The sequence below is a fragment of the Hermetia illucens genome, chromosome 3 (assembly GCF_905115235.1).
Source record: "Hermetia illucens chromosome 3, iHerIll2.2.curated.20191125, whole genome shotgun sequence".
Lineage (NCBI taxonomy): Eukaryota > Metazoa > Arthropoda > Insecta > Diptera > Stratiomyidae > Hermetia > Hermetia illucens.
Window position 1 is genome coordinate 150,476,142 of NC_051851.1, and position 21,282 is coordinate 150,497,423.

The window sequence follows — 21,282 nt, forward strand, 5'->3', positions numbered from 1 at the left end:
AATTTGAATTTGATCGATGGCCTGGATTATAAGGCATCGATCTATTGGGAGATTTTAGTTGGACCTGCGACTACTGAAAACCATATAAAAAGGGTCTAATCACACAATCTCCTTAGCCAATTTACGTCATCTTTCTGAAAGGTGGTCATACCTTCAGGTCGTTCATGCAGCAGAATGGCCATCGTGAGGTTGGCTGTGTGGCTCCATCCACGACAAGGTTGTTCAATTTAGGCCAAAAAAAGTCCACCGGACCAAAATGTATTTCCATTTGGTGCTGGTCCCATTCTCGACAATTTTTCAATCGTTGAAGATACGACTCGTGCTTAAGATGGTTTTTCGGTCAAACTTGGGAGTCCTGCTTATGGTCATTAACTCTGAGTTCCTGAGTCAGATGAATCTTATACGGTCAAACAAGGCGACAAGCCAAGTTCTTGTGCACGACGAGGAATTTATTGCCTCAGACTTTCTTCCAAACTTTTACGGACATTGGCAATGATTTCAGACTATAAATCCTTTGACATACGGACAATAACTGATAAAAGAAAATAGAATTTATAGAGGAACATTGACTATATTTCGGAAGCCAAATGGCCTTCCAGTGAACATTTTAACGAAGGCGGCAGTTAGTTCCCGAAGTACAGTATTTGCAATTTCTCTGAACAATACGGGAAAACTCTTCCCAAATCCCCCTTAAAGTTGAACTGTTGGCTGATTGACCAGCCGTTTCGAATTTAACCACCAATTTTAGAGTCTACTTTAAAGAGCCACCGAGTCTGCTGTGAAATAGGCCCCACGCACATAATATCTGTGCTAATGAATACTTTATTGGACAACGAATGAAATCTTAAATCAGGTGTTGCCCAAACGTGGAATTTCCCAAAGGATTTGGTATTAGCGAATGCAACATAAAGAACAGATTTGAAAGATGCTGTCAAAGCAATATGACCGCCGCAGCCTGTCAACATTGACTCGTTTCTATTGGAAAACCTTCTAAAATTGGGAGATAGAAATCTCCAAACTGTAACACCTTCAAGGAATTAGGAAATGTCAATTCAGAGCCAACATATATTAAACCCAAGAAGACTGTTTACAGGGGGAGCAAATCCAGAGTCAAAGGGGCACGGAATGTCATTGTGTATCTTTAACCGATGTGGGTAATATATTGATGTGTCAATGACGTTTAAATGTTTGTTTGCTTTCCCATCTCATATGATAAGCCATAAACAACTGTGCAGCGCCACATGACCGCATCCACGTGGGCGCACACAAATGTACTGCACCACATACACGGCACTACATAGTACCCGACCTTATGCGCGGAATTTTTCTCCCGCAATTACCAAAGCGATCGAAGATGCGCTATGATTTTTCTCCCCATAAAATTTTGGAAGAATGCGCTGAGAGTTGAATTTCGCATATGCAGTCTTCTTGACTGAACCTTTAAGGCTACTTGAAACCAATACCATCATCGCGAATCAGTATCCAATCTATTTTTGTTAAGGGAAAGTCGCTTAGAATTTCTTCTCCTCTAGGAGGAAAGTTTTATTCATTTTGCACAGGCAGTCCAGATGCCATACTGCGTTTTAAAACTCTGCCCACTACTGGGAATCAAATAGGACGTTACGAAACAGTAGTAGTGATCAGTTCTGGCAATCACAACACAAATGATTTGGTTTTTGGCTTCAAAGTAATTTATCAAATAAATACGATATTTCAGGAATCAGTTGTTCGTATACTCGTGATGATGATGACTTGCGGGAGTAACTGACTGTGAGGTCTTGCCTTGATGACGCAATGATGATAATGACAAGCAGTAAAAAAAATATATATTGTTTCAACGAAAAACAGTGAAGAAAGGGAAAACTGATCCCCGAAATATGGCATTTGTTTAATAAGTTACGTTGGAACCAAAACAAGCGAAACCTTCAATTTTATCGCTTGAAATACCGGCTACCAACCACTCCAAGTTGCCATAAAAACGATTCGACAGTGGCTTTTTATCAAAAGTAACTGATGATAAGAGCCCAAACCAAAATTACAGTACAACGAGCGGCTTCTGGTAATTAGAAGCCAAGCAATCCGATTAGAAAATAGGTACAAAAAAAACCTGACCGAAAGCTTGAAGACCTTCTTAATAAAAAACACTCCAACGGATGCTAATTTATTGAACAACAAAAAAAAATAATTTTCAGATGAGTTTGCTCAAAACATGGCCAATTACCAATTTATTCAATCTTCTACGCTACACACCCATACCCTGAGGCTATCAATGCACCCGAGGTTCTACCAAGAATTGTTTTTTAAAAAAATCTACTTTGCTGAATTGTTACGTTGACCGGCATCACCAAATCCCATCTTCCTCTGGACCAAATGCTTCTGCATCTTCTGTACATATCCAAGCAAAAAGAGATGCAGCAATTCGGCTAGGTTCAATCTTTTATTTCAGATCCCTGTTTTTGTTTACCTATCATTGTTCGCTACTGCTTCCGTCAGTACTTCACCAACGTCATTGTTAGCTTCATACAAGTACTCTGGGAGGATGCATTGCAATTATCGAAAGAGAAGGGCAGACAACGGATTGTGCTCGATTGGCCACGGGGTCATATTTCGTCTAACTCTAACCAAACGAAAATTAACTTGGCCTTGTTTAGATTTTTCTCTCAACCCTTTGTCTTGTTTGATTTTTATTTTCGATGGGAGCATCATCAGCACCGGCAAAACATCTTAATGGGTTGATTGCATCCAAGTGTTTATCAGCGAATTGAATTTGAAGATCATTTTAGGTGAGGGTTATGAGATTCGTGAGAACGTTGCAAACTCGGAGGTTGGAATTCAGGGGCTATTTTCTGATAAGAGGAAGATGATCTTGTACTAGGTCGGGAATGATATGGTTTAAATACCGATAACCGGGACCATTGGGAGGACCAGCATTTGTGGATTCAAGGGTGACAGGTCAAGTACGAAACGTCATGCACCATGTTTACTGCTAGAAGTTACTAAAAGGATTTCTCTTAGTCAAATTATTAATACAAGACATTCGCACTGCTAGTTACGATCATATGGATAACGAACCCTCCATTCAGGGTCAGCAAAATTCTGGTCCATTGACTTACCCAAAAAAAAAAAATAAAGAGGTTGGGATGCTCTGGACAGACGCAGAAATTAACGGAGCTGCACAACAGGAAGAGAAAGGATATGCCGAGGCTTAAGTAATTGAAAAAATACTTGGTCGTTCATAAGCGCCCTCCAAGTAGCCTAGACATCTTCTCATCAAGTTAATTCCCTGCTTTGGTAACTCGGCTTACCCGAACAAACCTGTCTACAATCGAAAAAAAAGTTAGGCAAAGTATGGCAGGTGCACAGTGACCAAGCGAAACTCTCGGAATAATGCAACCACCGAACAGCATAGATGGCAAAAAAAATATTTGACGGAGTAATCAAGAGTCATATGCAGATGGTGTCAGCGGCACTTAGGCTGTAGGATAATGCGGAATCTTCCAGTAATAGGCAAGGTGCTGTTCCTTGTTTCCAAACCCAACAGACCCTATAGTAGGACCATCACTAGGACAATGAACCGCCAGTGACAGTGATGGTGAAAGTTCTAAATGTCTTTAAACCTCTTACTACTGTCATTATAGTTCCTAAAACCGTGTTTTTCCACAACATTCTTGAACAAGGTATTATCAAAGCTTAACCAAGGTCTCTGCTGGTGTCCAACACAATAAAAATGAAATCGTGGCAAAGAATCGCTGGTCATCACCTCAGGGGAGCATCCCTGATAGCATGCCAAGGACCAAGTGGCCGAAAGAGTACCTCCTAATATGTAAAAATTTGTCAAATTGTTCCCACCAACCAACTCCTAGCCTTGCCAAAAATGAGTGCCTTCCACCCATTCCCTAACCTATGAACGACAAACCTGGAGTGAACAGGTAAGCTCTTCACTGGGAGAAAGTTGTGACCCTACCTCAGAATACCATAGGCTGCCGGTTCCTTTGTTTTGCATTGGGTTTTGAGGTAGGTTTCGTCGGGACTGTGATCGATGTCCAAGTGGACTTACATATTCCCCTCACTCCATACATGAACTCCTCGTGATGATGCTGCAATCTTTAATAATAAACAAGTCAGAACACCGGAAGCTGGACGCTTCGGATATAAAGGTTTTGTATGCATCTTGTGTGGGAAATTTCCTATGCACGTTTTCCCATTCGTACATACCTAAAAGTTCTAAATATTCCTTGATATGTTTCCAAATTCCAAATCCGCCGTTCATATGAAATCACTTCATATGACGATGACGTCATACCCGTCTTATTTAAGTTGACAAGTTCAACATCTGCCCGTGATTTATCACCAGCGTACGCTAACCTATTTCAAACGAAGAACTTGGTCGGTGCAGACGTGTCGCCCTAAGAGCACTGGCTGCAGAACAGTAACAGTATTCGGACGTCTCAGGAAGGTCCTGGGGGTGAAAAGCTAAATATTGGCCCCCTAACTTGAAAGACCAAGGAACTCGGAAGAGCTCCTCGGAAAAGGCGCATTGATATCTGTGCTCTGTAAGAAAGCCGATGGTCTGGTGCAAAAGCTGTGACATTGAACGCGAACGTGGTAAAAATGGTTATAAACTTCTCTATTTTGGTAGCCCACACACTCACTATGGTGTTGGCATTGCCATCTCAGAGGTTTCCGTGATGTTATTATAGGAGTCGAACGAGTTAATGAGAAGCTCACCATTATATCGGCTGATTGCACTATTCACTTCTTCACCGCGTACGCACCACAGACAGGTCGACCTGATGCCGAGAACGATGTCTTCTGGAAACTTCTCCATGAAAAGACTTGTCACGTGCCTGCCTCATAAGATGCCCACATTTTATCACTGCCACTAATTGCAAAGCCGTTCCCTATGAGACCATCGCACCTTAACATCGGCCATTGATTGCAGCCCTGCGAACTACGCCACCGATAAAACAGCGTGAGGAACGGATTTTCCCGCCGCGCATTAAATGGTGACGATTTCATAAGAAAGAAGAAATGATCTCACTTACGCGACTACCAACCATTACAAAAGTGGAAGAATCGTGGAAGAAAACGGCCTCTGCAACCCTCGGGGTCACCACGCCAGGTAAGCGGTACATCAACCGAAATACTTGGGTTTGAAAAGACAATGTTGAATTAAAGGTCCGTGAAAAGAAACGCCTCTACCACAAATTTCTCGACGATAAAACACCGGCCAATTGACAAATTTATAAAAATGCCAACTGAAAAGAAAGCAATCGCTATCACCCGAGCGGACCATTACCAAAATCTTTACAATAAACTGGCCACTCGGGATGGCGAGAAAAATCTGTATCGACTTGCCAAAAGCCGTAACGAAACCACACAGAATATCGAACACTTCTGTTGCGTTAATGACAAGACCGGTACTTTGCTTACCACCCGTGGAGCCGCGACAGATAGATGGCAAGAATACTTCGAGTAGATTTCAACTGAAGAATTTGCTCATCCTCCACTTCCACAACCATTGTCACCATTTGTAGCAATTCCACCTGTGAGCGCAACTTCCCCACGTACTCGAGGAGGGCGATCAGACCCGAGTCTGCAAGGAACTCATCTGAAGTGTCTCTGCCACGAAGCCTCACCGGAGGTTATCTGGTACCATGAGAACCGGGATGGCCCTCTGAGAGCATATGCTCCTGGAGAAATCCTGGAGGATGTGGTCTCGGCCCGGTTATTTGCGGTTGGTCCCCTAGTGGGAGTTTCATGGTGGTTGTGGTTATGCCTACATCGCGGGCAGAGCTCCTCGGAGCTCAAGCGTGGAGTTCCGCTGTACAACTCGGGTGCCGTACCCCTTAGTTGCGGCAGAGGTGTTCGATAGGCTTCGCATCCACGGGTATGAATGCTGAGCCTGCACTCAGTATAAACCAGGACCGCTGTGCCTGCATGGCGGGGCTCTGATTGTAGTCCCAAAATCAATCCGTGTCCGAAGAGGACCGTGGGATTAAGCCTTCACGGCAGGTACTCACGTTAAACCCCCAGGACTTTCGTGTCAGCGCAACTGAAGTCGAGGAGGCAATAAAACAAATGAAATCGGGGAAAGCCACAGGACCTGACGACATTACATCTAAGCTCGGGAAAGCGGAGAGCGTGGACCCAACAATGTGGCTCAGTGAATTCTTTAATCGGGTTATTCAGGAAAGTAGAACACCTCTGACTGGCAAGAAAGTACCACAGTTCCAATATGAAAACAAGTCGGGAAACTGGAAGCTTGACGCTTCAGGTATAAAAGGTTTTGGGTTTGCCTATGTGAGGAGCATAACGTAGTTCTCCATTAGCTTATAGCATTGACCCGAGATATTGAAAGGGGGTTGAAAGCACGAATCGATACCTTTCATTTGATACCCTACACAACTATATCCGGCGAAAAAAATGTTTCAATCCCTCCTTTGCATGTATGGGGAGCCCCCCATTGAACTCCACCTAAATTTATGCCACTCGCTGTATGCGTGGGATTTCATAGCTCTCATCTCATCACCAAATTTCGTTCGGATCGGTTTAGCCGTTTTGGAGAAAAGTGCGTTTGACAGACAGACAGACATTGAATCGATTTTAATAAGGTTTTGTTTTACACAAAACCTTTAAAAAGGTAGTCCAGCAGAATGTTCAAATTACTGTCCGATCCGGTTACTTTCCCATACCATAAAGATTTTTAAACGCATTCTTGACAATTATATTCGCGAAATGGTTGAAATAACCGTGAATCAAGCCGGATTTGTCAGTCTACTGACGCAATACACGCTACGCGGTTACTCATGGAAAAACACCGTGAGAAGTATCGCCCTCTTTACATTGCATTTCTGGATCTAGAAAAAACGTTTCACCGTGTACCACACGAACTCATCTGGTATGCTTTACGACAACATTTAGGGCCAGAAGAACTCGTGCTCTGGGCTCAACTGCTCTACCACGATCCGAAAAGTAAAGTTCGAAATATGGCAGATGTATCAAAAGCGCTTCGTGTCTCTGTTGGTGTTCATCAAGCAAGCGACCTTCTTCTTCTTCGTTGTTCATGTTATGGACATCGTCACACGGGACATCCAATGTCCAGCGCCCTATACGCTGCTTTATGCAGATGATGTTTTCCTAGCAATTAATAGCAAAAATGATTTCGAGCAACTTGTCCAAAAATGGGATGATCGCCTCATGCAACACGGTCTCAGATTAAATCTAAATAAAACTGAATATTTGATGACCGATCCCCAGTAAACAGGCACAATCACTGTCAGCGGCAGAGACCTGCCCAGAACTGAGCGATTTAAATACTTCGGGTCAACGCTATCAGCCAATAGGGAACAACGTTATGAAATTGCTTCACGCATTAACGCAGGCTGGATGAAGTTAGCGTTTCATAACTGGTGTTCTTTGTGGTCGACGCATCAACGAACGTCTCAAATCTAAAATTTACCCCAATGTCGTCCGTCCTGTCGCTCTCTACGGTTCTGAGTGTTGGCCAGCTATAAAAGACAATGAACGACGTCTTGCGGTAATGGAGACGAAGATGTTGCGTTGGACTAGTGGCGTGACGCGTTTTGATCACATCCGAAATGAGGTGCTCAGAGGTGGCGATGAGGAAGTCGGGGCGACAACTCTGTCGGCTGAACCAAAACCAAGTGGCCAAGGAGAGCCTCCATAGTGGGAGCACCGGGAGACACTGTACTCACTTCTGCACGGGGACTCATCTGAAGTGACAATTTGGTCACGAAACCTTACCAGGAGTATACTGCTACCATGCGAACCGAGATACTTCGGGTTAACTCCCGTTGTATGTGAGTAAAGTCCTGGCTAGAGAAGGCCGGACTGATCTTGGCGGACGCGAAAACGGAAGTGGTCTTAATAACGAACCGCAGAAAAAATAACACTGTGAAAGAGGAGGTCGGTGGACATACGGTCGTCTCAAAGCCGGCTATTAAATATCTTGGGGTAATAATTGACACCAAATTGAGTTTTAGGGAACACCTAGAGTATGCATGCCAAAGGGCAGCCAGTGCCACCACGGCACTTGCAAAAATGTTGTCGAATATTGGTGGACCGAAACATTACCGGAGGTTGGTGCTAGCCGGAGTGGTGCGCTCCATCCTGCTCTACTCGCCGCCTGTGTGGGCAGAGGCGCTTGCAAACTCTCAGAGACGGAAGCAGGTGAACTCGGTTTACCGGCGGATGGCTTTGAGGGTTTGTAGTGCTTTTAGAACCACATCAGATGAGGCAGTATTGGCGGTGGCAGGCATGCTCCCGGTTGACATTCTGGCCAAAGAAATGAGTGTCCTGTACAATGCAAGACGTATGGAGGGACATGCACAGCGTAGAAATGCGGCAAAGTCAGAGTCGCTTGATCTCTGGCAATGCAGATGGGACGAGTCTACGAAAGGTCGGTGGACGCACAGGCTCATTCCAAACATTAGGGTGTGGCTTGAGAGAAAACATGGGGAGACCAACTACCACATTACCCAGTTCCTCACGGGACACGGTGGTTGCTACAGGCAGTATCTGCATCGCTTTGGGTTGGATGATTCTCCGAACTGTCCCAGATGCGATGGCATACCGGAGGATCCAGAGCATGTGATGTTTCACTGCCCACGATTTGCGATGGAGAGAAGGAGCTTAAACCAGGTGCTGGGCAGGAGCGGGACCCCGGAGAGCTTGGTTACTGAGATGCTGGAGTCCGAGGAGAAGTCGCTTGCGGTTGGCTCCGCAATCATCCAAATGCAAGAGGAGTTGCTGAAGGAACAAAGAAGGAGGAAAGCTGCAAATAGGAGAAGGATGAGTGCCTAAGAGCAAACCTACCCCGCGAAGTAATACCCCAATGGTGGTCCCGCGGGGCTGGGGCTGGAGAGACCGGGGGTGGTTTTTAGTGGGTGTGAATCCCACACGCGCCCGCTGTAGTTCCGGCGTTCGAGCTGCGGCGGACGTGTCTTTCTAGGATTTTCCACCTCCGTGTACGCACAAAGAAAAAAAATGTGAGTACAGCTCGATCAATCGTGGAAAAATTGCGAGAGGCCTTTTCGATGGTATGGTCATGTAATTCGTGCTAACGAGAATTCACTTGCCAAGATTGGTCTGAACATCGAAGTCGATGGTAAACGACCAAAAGGCAGGCTTAAACTACGGTGGCTTGATACGCTGGATGGGGATTTAAAAACCTAAAAACAGAGCCAAATGGCAAAACCGATCACGGCGAGTCGACCCCGCTTGTGAACGGGACAAAGGCTGAAGAAAAAGAAGTCAAATATAACGAACGAGTATGTCGGCCATGCCTTCAAATAAGAGGGAAATGATTGCATTCTTCCACATATTAGCCAGCCATTTGAGGCAGAGGTTTCAGACTGTCTCTAGTAAAGAGTACGACAAGCATTCTTTCCCCAATCCTTTAAAGGAATTAAAGAAATATAAACAACAGAGAAAATTTCCAAATGGCGGCTTTAGTCTAAGATCTCCACCGAAAAACAAATCTGATGGGGATACATCAGTAAACAGGAGTGAAATCACACAAAGATGATGTCACAGGCTAAATTGGACGGAAACTTAGTTGAGCTCTGTTCGAAAGCGTAACGAGATTTCATAACTTTATGGAAATTAATTTTCACCACTTTACCTCCAAATTAGTCTCATGAGCAGCTATTACTTCACTCTCAAATCAAATTAGAAACCTGTCAGTCCTAAGAAGCTCGCAATTGCATCTATAAATAACCCCACGATTGACGATCCAGTTCCAAATATATAAGCGCAATCAAAACATGAGATTTTCTATTGTGCTCCAAACACTACGTAATATTCGATAATTAAAAATTCTAATGGTGATCAAAACATCACCATCATTGTCTCTATTCGCGCCAAGAGAGTGGCTGACCGAGAGCTAGCCAAAACTCAACTGAAGAAATAGTAAAAGAATAAAATGAACCGAAGCCAAGGCCACAGGTAGCGCGGCACAGCATCTGTTCGGCTTCAACAGTTTTAGCTCTGAACCACCAAAGTTCGGTGTCCAAGTCGTCAGCCCCGGTCTCAGTTGGCCAGCGAGTTCTTTAGATCCAAACATTGGCAACAGCAGCCCCCAAACAACAACGAAAAATTGAATGTCAATGGCCTTACAGAATCAGAACCTTGAAAAATGTGTTCTTTCTCCCGCTCTCCGGCTATCGTATCACATCACAACCAGCCGCAAGCAACCCAGCCAGCTAGCAGCCCCCCTTGATCCAAGCTGTTGGCCACCACACAATAGACAGCTCCTCGCATACGAATCGTTTTTAATAGAGCGATCAGTTGATAGTGGTGGTGGTGGTGGTTTCGAGACTTTCTAGATTTTTCGGGGGTTCCAGACGACGAGGGCAGAATCACTACCTCAAAACTTGTTTCCTTAGATTTTCGTTGTCTAATGCAGAAATTCGTGGGGTCCGCACCGCAATCGACCTGGAGCCTCGTGTGAGACTACGCCAAGATCATCGAGAGGAGCTTCGCCGAAAACTGTTGTCCATCTTGCCCAAAATCATCGAAAATCTTAAGCTTGAAAATGAAATCACAAGTTGGGCCCTATGTTCTGTGGGCTTGAGTGCTTGCACAGTGCAGCCCAACTCAGCTTCAATCTCAGCCGTCACAGACAATTTCGAATCTTTCTTGTGATCTCTCTATTGGGGCTGCGGATGCTGCGAGCTCGACATCAGAGGAGATGAGCCGCAGCAAGATGCGTGGAGCCAACTGACCGACCGCGACAGACCCACTCAACTACACGCTCGCCTAATTTGTTTTGGTTTTGTCGTGAATGGAGTCTATTATTATTCAGTTTTATGAAGTGTAAGGTTACCGATTCTTACATCTCAATTCTGTAATCAAAAGATTGTCGTTTGTGTCGGAGAGATTTCAGGCAAGATCAAGGGGACTCTGGAGAAAATCTTATGTAATTCCGGACCTAAACTCTAGCCTCCAACCTGTAGGGGTCTGAGGTGATCGCAGCCCCATTATTCAATCTAATAATCTCCAATTACACTCCCAACTAGAACGTCTAGCCTTGTAGCGCGCTGCAGAGTCGTATCCAACCGATTCGTTCCACATGATTCCATCCTAGGCCCTTTTTTGTTCCTTTTCATTCACTGATTTTTAGGAAACAAAGAAGCTGGACCCATACAAGCAGCCCCGCAGTCCTACCACACTAGCAAGCATTTCCAATTAATTCTACTTTAATCATTGCATTTACAATCCAAGAAAAAACAACGAGATTGGACTGGTTTAAGATAAAGGTCTCGAGGAATTTCGGATTAAGATAGATTGGCCACTTCTCGGGTATCGAAACCTCCCCATTTCTCCCTGCAAACAAATCGACTGAGGCTGACATTACTCATGAATTATTGACAATGAAAGAAATTAATAAATCAAACAAAGGAAACTTACGTAGTCTGAGTAATCCCAAATTTTGAGGCACTATTTTAAGTCTCGTCGAGGAAAAAAATAAATGCACACGTTTTCTGTGGCCGTTGCTTTTCTGATATTTGTTGTTGCGGATGTAGATTTCGTCACATCCATTCACGCTCACTAGTTAACTACTCGCACTAAAAGTCGACGATGACGACAAAAAGATATCCATGCTCTCTTGTCGACAAAGGGAAACATAAAGATTTACGATTCGGAGCTTCTCTCACTTCTTTTATTATAATTACAGCGAAATATGCAGCCAATTATTACAATTTTTTCGGTGTATCTTTATCTTTTATACAATTGTGCGTTTTTTTTCTTATCTAATTTTGCTTCGCGTTAAAATCTGCAAGCGAAAAATTTGCTTAGAAGAAAAGAATTTTACTTTCAACTGAGCGATTGCCGTTAATTTTCTATTGAATCGTGTCACGATAACGTCGTAATCTTTTCGTTAAATTTGAAGACATTATCGCTAAGCGAGCGAGATATCAGCGATCAAATGTTGTGCGAGCGATTCAATTTGGCATAGATCCGTAAGTCAACTGCTGACCAGTCAATCGCGCTAACCATGGTATCAATTAGAGCGGATTAATAAAGCACAAATTATCAATATAGGTTGAGGCGAAGGTAGGTGTGACAACCCCAAAAAAGGATCCTTGCTAACATGTAGAAAGGAAGAAAATGTCAAGATTTTGGGAAGCACAGAGCAAGGAATAGGTTCTCCTCTAACAATCAATCAAAGACACTAAGCGACGGATGAAAATTGGGGAGAACTAGGCCACTAGGTAATACCAGCAGCCAGAGTAAATGCAAACTGCCACGAAAAAACTCAGATCCTAAAGGTATTATCTACAATTAACCCGGACCTAAAGGCCTCACATGCAGTCAGCCAGGACCTAAAGGTCTCATATGTAGTAATTTAGAACCTAAATGTCTTGGTAGGCCTACCAAGTTGTAATGAAGAAGATCCGCGGGCGAAAATCATCTCAAGTGACATGCCCATGGCTCTTGTTGCAAATAATTACAACTCTTTTGCCGCAGCAGCAGCAGGACGAAAGATAACCCCAACTGGCAGTTCAGCAGGACGTCTTCTCGATCCCTGATGTTACCAAAGAGGAGCATTGGGGACAGCAAAGCTCCGGGATTGGACGGAATTCCGAACAGGGCTCTGAAGGTGGCGGTCAAGGCCAGACCAAGGTGGTTCGCAAGCACATTCGAATCGTGCATGGCGGAAGGAGTGTTTCCCGCCCAGTGGAAGAGGCAGAAGCTGGTGTTGCTATCGAAGCCCCGAAAACCACCCGGCGTGCCCTCTTCATATCGCCCTATTTGTCTCTTAGACACAATGGGGAAGATGTTGGAGAGGGTGATATTCAACAGGCTGCTCCCGTTCATCGAGCTTGCAGGTGGTCTTTCAGAGCGGCAATATGGGTTTCGGCAAGCCCGTTCTACGGTCGATGCAGCAGCAAAGGTCGTGGAATTGGCTCGAAATGCAATGACCATGGGCAAATACTGTGCTGTGGTGACGCTGGACGTCAAAAATGCTTTTAACTCAGCCAACTGGGGCTGGATTAAGGGCGCTTTGGCCAAACTGGGTTTTCCTAGCTACTTGGCTCGGCTCATCGAGAGTTACCTTTCGGACAGACTTCTCTGGTACGAGACGGACGACGGGCCGAAGGAGTACATTGTGACAGCAGGTGTGCCTCAAGGTTCTGTATTGGGACCGCTGCTGTGGAACATAATGTACGACGGTGTGCTTGGCATTCGCGTGCCGGAGGAGATAACGCTGATTGGTTTTGCGGAGGACCTGACGGTAGTTGCAATTGCAAAGCATCCCGAGGACGTGGAGCTTTATGCAAATGAAGTCATTCATACCATCAAGTCATGGTTACGAATGGCCCAGCTGAACCTGGCGGACGAAAAGACGGAGGCGGTCCTCATTACGAACCGTAGGAAGAACAACACGGTTACCATCCAGGTTGGTAATCGTGAGGTCGTCTCAAAATCGGTTGTCAAATACTTGGGGGTGATGATCGATGCCAAGCTGAGTTTCAAGGGACACTTGGATTATGCGCGAGAGAAGGCAGCAAATGCCAGCCCATCCCTTGCAAGGATGATGCCTAATGTGCGAGGGCCGAAGTATAGTCGCAGACTACTCATCGCGGAAGTGGTGAGGTGGATCCTGCTATACGCGGCCCCTGTGTGGGCGGGAGCTGAACTACGCTGTCAACCGAAAGAAGATAAGTTCGGCATACCGGCCAATTGCGCTAAGGTTGTGCAGCGCATTTAGAACGGCGTCGACGGAGGCAGTGTGTGTCATCGCAGGAATGATCCCCCCACACTGGCTCTAAGAAAAACGGAAGGCAAATCCAAAAAGCCATCAGGAGAGAGTTGTGTGGCAAGTGGCAACAACGATGGGATAACTCCAACAAGGGCAGGTGGACCAATACATTTATCCCGTGTATCGAGAAATGGGTCAACCGAAAGCACGGAGAATTCAATTGCCACCTCACACAGTTCCTTACGGGACACGGTGGCTATAGGAAGTACTTGCATCGCTTCGAGTTGGACGAGTCTCTCAACTGTCCTGAATGCGGTGCTACAACGGAGGACCCGGAGCACGTTATGTTGTCCCAGATTTCTGCAGCAGAAAAGGAGGTTGAACAGCATCTTAGGGGTCCTCCAACCTGGTGGAAGAGATGCTGAAGTCGGAGGAAAACTGGATGGCGGTAAATGAGGCAGTAGCCGAGGTGCAGACAAAACTCCTGGAGTTGGATCGAGCGAAAAAAAGAAAAAAAAACCTGGTTAAATATCGAAGCGACCAGTTACACCAAGTGGTTCATCAACTTGCGCTCAAAGTATGGGACAGCGAATCAATGCCTGACGATTGGCAACGAGGGATTATCTGTCTCATACATAAAAAGGGAGATATCACACAGTGCAGCAATTATAGAGGTATCACGTTGCTGAGTACCAACTATAAGATATTCTCCGCTATCTTACTAGGTAGGATAGCCCCATACGCCCAGAACATCATTGGCCCATACCAAACAAGCTTCACTCCAGGCAAATCAGCAACAGATTAGATTTTCTCTCTGTGACAAGCGATGGAAAAACTGTTGGAATATGGACATCAGTTGCACCATCTTTTCATCGACTTTAAAGCCGCCTATGGTAGCATAGCCAGGGTAAAACTCTACACGGGCATGAGAGAATTCGGTATCCCGACGAAATTGGTAAGACTGACTAGGGTGACCCTGACCAATGTGCGAGACCAGATAAAAACAGCAGGATTATTCTCAAGACCATTCGACATCAACAACGGTCTACGACAAGGGGATACCCTATCATGCGTCCTCTTTAACTTGGCCCTCGAGAAAGTGATCCGTAATGCTGAGGTAAATGCAAGAGGTACGAACCTCTTTAAGTCCACCCAACTAGTGGCCTATGCTGACGATGTCGACATCATGGGGAGAACCACCCGAGACGTACAAACTGCCTTCATCCAGATCGATCAGGCGGCTATCGGAGCGAGATCTTGGGCTGCACATCAATGAAGGCACGACAAAATATATGGTGGCAACGTCAGCACCGAAAGCCAACCAACCAACAACGTCAAACGGCACTGGCCAAACGGGAAGAATAAAGGTAGGAGACTACAACTTTCAGACCGCTGATAAGTTCTCCTAGCTAGGGCCGAAAATCACAACCGATAACAGCTACGACGATGAAATCCGCGCACGGTTATTGGCAGCCAACAGAACCTGTTTCAACTTACAAAAACTTTTCCGCTCGAAACGTCTCACCATAGGGTCAGAACTCTTACCGCACAAGACTATGATCTTGCCAGTCCTCATGTATTCCTCGGAGACTTGGATTCTTAGCAAGAAAAATTGCGGTGGAACTCGGCACAAAACCGGGATGTCTGGAGTTCCTTATTAAGGCAGGCCTAGACCAGATACCGGCTGTTGCGCTGTTGATGATGATGAATAGATACTGAAACTATGGATAGTCAATTTTCCATCGAAATTTCTTTGATGAAATTTTGTCAAGAATTATTGGTAAGACCAAGTGAGTCCTGGAACTGGTTCCTTAAATTCCGTAACGAAATATTTAGCAAAAAGCCGAAATCCCTTATAATTTTCTATTTAAGATGCGACTTTGTTGAGGTCTTATAAATCTCACAAAAGTTAAGTTCGAGGATGATTCAAAAATTAGATATGTGAAAATGACTATTCGCATGGCCGATAAATGGCAACATCATTGTTACCGGTTTGAACCTTACATGTGAGAACACTGCATTCGAAAGGCCTATCTGTCAGCTATCTAACGCAGTTGACTCTATTTCTTTATCGGTTTGTCTGTAAAACATCATTTGCAGAAAGTGTTGCTGCATTATTTTTCTTGAAGAAAACTGCCTCGGATTCGAATCAACTGCTTGTAAAGGCATACGGCGACCATGCTCCAACAGTTGCCATGTATCAAAAGTGGTTTTCTCGATCCAAAGATGGCGACTTCAGTGTAGAAGATAAAGACCATGGACGATCGAAGAAAAGGTGCGAAATTGCAAGCACTATTGGATGCAGATTCCTGTCAAACGCAACAAGCCCGATCGACCATCTACTCCATACCACCTAAAAACCATGTGAGGAAAATGGGTGCCAAATGGATTTTCTGCGAGCACCATTGGAAGACCTCTACAAGTCTGTCTGCGAGTTGCTTCCGGGAAGGCATGAAAGAAAGCAATTCCTGCATCGGATTGTAACGGATGGTGAAAAGCGGAGCTACCACGACAATCCAAACCATAAAAAACATGGGTTTCACGAGGCCAGCCATCAACATCCTAACCGAAGAGGAACATCCACGATAAGAAAACATCGCTATGTATGTGGTGAGACTAAAAAGGAGTAATCCACCCCGAGGACTTGAAACTGAGTCAAACGGTCACAGCGGACTTTTCACCAGCAGCAACTATTGGGTCTAAACCAAGCGCTACAAGAAGAACGGCCAGACACGGACAAGGTCGTTTTCCAGTACCATAATGCCAGGTCGCAAGTCGCAAAAGCGATCTAGGAAACGCTGTGAATACTCGACTGGAAGGTGTTACCCCACGTGCCGTATTCACCAGACATCATTATTATTAAATAAAAGAACAAATGCATTTGCTTTTTAAGAATTGTGGGGTCCTAAATCCGCATCAACTTGATGCCGGACCGGACTAAACGGGGAGCAACTTACTCCCTCTTTTTTTTGGTCAACGGACCCCTCGTTTAGGGCTTAGCACTCAAACTTCAAAAAATGTCAGGCGATGACGGCTTCACGGTTTCTTACCAGGGAAGAGGCAAATCGTCGTGACACTGAAAAACAATTTTCGCTGTCAAAAATTGTTTTTCGACGTCATGGCCGCCACGATTCACACTCTGGTGCATGAGACCCGCAAGTTGCTCGCCCAGATCCCTAGGCACGTCAGCCACGATTTTCGCATGGTTAGCTTCAACTTTGGCAGTGCGTCCTTGAGCAGACCGGTACCGTTGAGTCCCGACCTGATATCGAGAACACGCTCACTAGGGAATTTCAGGTTCTCTCCGTATACCAGCTCAGCGGGATTTGCAGTAAATTCTTCGCGATTGGCTGTTCGGAGGCCAAGAAGAACGGGTGGCAGGACTTGCAAACAAGAAGGGTCGTCTTGGGCCATTATAGCGCTCTTCAGCGTCCTGTGCCATTATTCGAGTATCCCATTGGATTAGGGATAGTACGCGGATGTCCGGTGGCATTTAAAGCCGTAATCGTGAACGGCGTGAAATACTTTCTTTCGGAAATCGGCCGGAATATATGGCCTAGGTCCCTTGTCTGAGGTCTCTCAGTATATGCTAACTACCTAAAAGTGTGTTTGGAGTTGGTCTTCAAGCTCTGAAGACCTCCGCCGTTCTTCTACGCCTCGGCAATTGCCGGAAAATTGACGGTGACGAGGATCTTGACCTCTGCAACACGTGACAGAACGTCAGCGACCACGTTATCTTTTCCAGGCGTGTGTGATGAACTGGCTGATATAGCTCAAGTTCCGAAGTTTACGTGGGACGCGTGAACAATGTGCCTTCAAGGGAATACAGGAAGTATTTAATTGGGAGGTACGCGGCGAGTAACTCACGATCATAGGTGCTATAGTTGGGCGGGAATGAGCTGTTTGGAGAAGAAGCTCAACAACTGCCAGTTTCGGTTCACTTTTTGATGAAGAACAGCACCTAAGGCAATGTCTGAGGCATCGACGAATATTACCAGGGGTACATCTTGCTGAGGGAGTGCCAGAAGTGTAGCATCCACCAGCTGTTGCTTGGTGGTCTCAAACGCCTGAATAGACTCTGGAAACCACACAATCAGGTTTCCGGCCCACACAAGAACGCGTTAAGGATCGATTGATGGTGGATCGTTTGGATCGCAGAAATTTGCACTTTTCAATGTTAAGTACTAAACCTGCCTCAAGGAGACGTTGAAAAATGCACCCGAAGTACTCTAAATGCTCGCAATCAGAGGAAGACGCGACCAGAACATCATCTAAATATACGAAAAAGAAGTTGACGTTTCGCAGCACAGAGTGGATGAATCTCGGAAAGATTTGCGCCGCACGATTCAAAGGTCATCTCAGTGAACTCGAAGAGTCAGAAAGTTACGCATATTGTCGTTTTGGGAACGCCTTTGGGAGCTACAGGAATCTGATTGTATGCCTTAAATAATTCCAAGGTGGAAAAAATCCGGCAGTTTGCGAAAGAGTGCGCAAAATCGTGAATGAATGGTATGAGATACCGGTCTAGAGTAGTCTGAGCATTCAGACGTCTGTAGTCGTCACAACCTCGAGCATGGGTTACCCAGGGAATTTACGGATAGATTCGATTCGACACTTATCTAATCCAAATTCCATCCGAATATCACTGCTGAACATGTCTACTATTCGTAACAGACTTCTAAGATGGTCGTCAGTATCAGCAATCAACTTGATGTCATCTAAGTACATCAAGTGTATCAGCTCGAATTTAGCACTTATTATTATTATGTCTGGAAAACAAGGACATAGGTAGGAAAAACCTTACCCGAGATTTATTTATTTAATAAGGACAATACACAGAAAACAAATTCCTTATTACATATTATCCTCAGAGGGAGGAGCAAGTGAATGGCTTATTTTACGCTTAAAACTAGAAAAGGAAATAGAGTCAAAGGACCCAAGCTGTAGGGCGTTGTAGGACCGGCATAGCCTCGAGATCGGAAAGTGAAAGTAAATCTCGAGTTCCGCGAAAGGTACATCAAAAACGTCCGCATGAGACGAAGCGATACAGAAAGTAATATCCGAATTGGCGGAGCAGTCCATCAGACAATTGCAGAGTTTGAAAAGAGTACACATATCAAGGAAGATACGGCGTTGCTGCAAGGAGGGGAGATTGAGGGTGCGGAGTCGTGACGGATAATCAACCCGTGGAAGGTTCTTTTGCTAAAAGACGGTCCGGGTGAATTTGCGTTGTTCAACTTCAAGAGCGCGGAAGGGGGACCAGACTACACAGCAATATTCAAGGATATTTCTGACAAGAGAATACAAGAGTGTTAAGAAGGGCTGAATTGAGGTAAAGTCGGAGCAAGAGGATAAAACCAGACATTTTGGCACCGCTATTGATGATATCAACGAAGTGGGAATTGAAGCGAAGTTTGTCGTCGAATATTACACCCAGGTCTTTGAAGCAGGTTAGTAGTGAAAGGGGTTGTCCACTGAGAGAATAGGAAAAGGATGTTGGGGAGGGTTTAAGCGGCAGTGGCATTTGTTGACATTCAGTGTTAGCTTGTTAACCGAACACCAATGAACTAAATTATCAAGGTTGGACTGTAAGAGAGCACAGTCCAGCGGAGACCAGACAAAGGCAAATAATTTGAGGTCGTCTGTGTAAAGCAAATACGGGCAGGTGAGGATGGAGGCGAGGTCATTGATAAAAAACAGGAACAGTAGTGGGCCAAGAATAGAGCCTTGGGGAACCCCAGAGGAAAGAGAGAAGGAACAAAATGAGTAACCATGGAAAGTAACTCTGCAGGAACGGTATGAGAGATAGGGGGAAGCCAGGAGATGACTGAGGAAGGGAAGTCTAGTAATGAGAGTTTAGAGAGGAGAATGTTATGGTTATCGATATAAATAGCATGTACCTCCTGTCATGAATTAAAGCATTTAGCAACAAAGTTGGTAAAGACTAGAAAGTTTGAAGCTGCTGCTGTTTGACAATGAGGTGGTCGAAGTGCGCGTTCAACGAATCGTTCACGTATCTTTCCAAAAAGAGGTTGGAGCAAGAAGAGGGAAGAAAAATGGGGCGGCAGTTCACAACAAAAGAAGGGTCTCCGCTGTTGAAGATAGGGATGATAAGGGCCTCTTTCCAGAGATGGGCGAAAGTAGCATTCTTTTAGACTTTTGTTGTAGATTATACTCAGGGGAAGGGAAATGAGTTTTCTACAGTTAAGGAGGAAGAGGTTAGGAAGCGCATCGAATTGGCTCGTTTTCTTTTGACTTTGTTTTCAAAGAAAGGATCTCCGTATGGTTCAGTGGATATAAAGTTGGACTATCGTACGGGTTCAAATCTCAATGGGGGCAGTGGGATTTGCATCATAACAACGTCGGATATCAGCCGCCTCAGCTGTGGCACACTACCTCCTACAGGGTACCTGTAATCCTGTCATGTACCGCTATAGTATTAAATGAGGTGCTCTAACACGCTTCAAGGCCATATTATTATTTGCCTAGTTTTCACAATCTTGGTGGATGCCGGATTCTATCCAATCACCACTAAACGCGAAGCGCTCAGAATCGGACGATCCTACCTACTAATTGGACTGTAGTTCTACATGATTTGAACCAGACTGTGTGAGAGACCCAGAACATCAAAGGAAGCTGTGAGGGATTTAGGTACAATATCTGCAGCTGACAATATTATGGGAGAAACAAAAACCCGTTCGAGATGCCAGATTCCTGAGCCAGCGGCATGTAGTTCACTTTTTTCTCCACGTATTTCCGTTCAACGTTGCTATAAAGGGGATAGCAAGATCACTAATATACAAGGGGCGACCCGTCTTGTCAACTAATAGCACGTTAGCCTTTTTGTGTGATATGTGCGCTGTAAGCAGAACTTTCAAGTACTGACGGTGACTCATATCGGTAAACCGGACATGTTCCCATGATCAATCCATGTTTATATACAAGGTTTTGATTAATCACCTTACATATAGCATTATGCCTGTTCGTGTATTACAGCGAAACCAGAAATAAGATGGTCCAACGTTTTTAACATCGAAGCACACATTATGCACGGGTCATTCTCCACTCGCTCATTTATTATGACCACGCCGAGAAGGTAAATCATGGGTAGACTCGCTGAAGCGATCCGTGCTGCCGGGGACTTATCCGTAAAGCAGTTCGGGTTTAGAACAGGGAAATCTATAGTACAATCTGCAGCTGTTATGGAAGTCGTAGATGCGTTTAATCGAGCCCGGGCACACAGTCGCCGATCTCGACGGATAGTGCTCCTCATAACACATGATGTCAGAAATGCCTTCAATTCCGAAAGATGGACAGAAATGCTAGGCACACTAGAGAACTCCTTTCACGTGCCAAGCTATCTCTTGCGGATATTGAGGAATTATCTGAAAGACCGCTCCCTGCTCTATGAGACGCTAGAGGGCCAGAGGAGGATGGAAATCACGTCGGGAGTAGCACAGGGATCCATCCTAGGGCCGGATTTCTGGAACGCTTCCTACGATAGTCTGCTGAGACTCGATATGCCTGAAGAGTCGCGCCTGGTCCGTTAT

General features: G+C 45.1%; 1 protein-coding gene across 4 annotated transcripts in view; it reads right to left on the reverse strand.

Moving 5' to 3' along the window:
• The window catches only part of LOC119650576 (nuclear receptor coactivator 3), a 291,430-nt gene that overhangs the window by 199,350 nt on the left and 70,798 nt on the right, over positions 1-21,282 (reverse strand). Inside the window, exon 2 of one of the 4 annotated variants that reach the window (XM_038053397.1) lies at positions 11,434-11,800. The exons of 2 other annotated variants lie outside the window; for them this stretch is intronic. The gene's annotated coding sequence lies outside the window, so the exon portion shown is untranslated. Of the gene's footprint in view, positions 1-11,433; positions 11,819-21,282 lie in introns of those variants that run through there. One more of the 4 variants, XM_038053398.1, reaches the window with a different exon arrangement.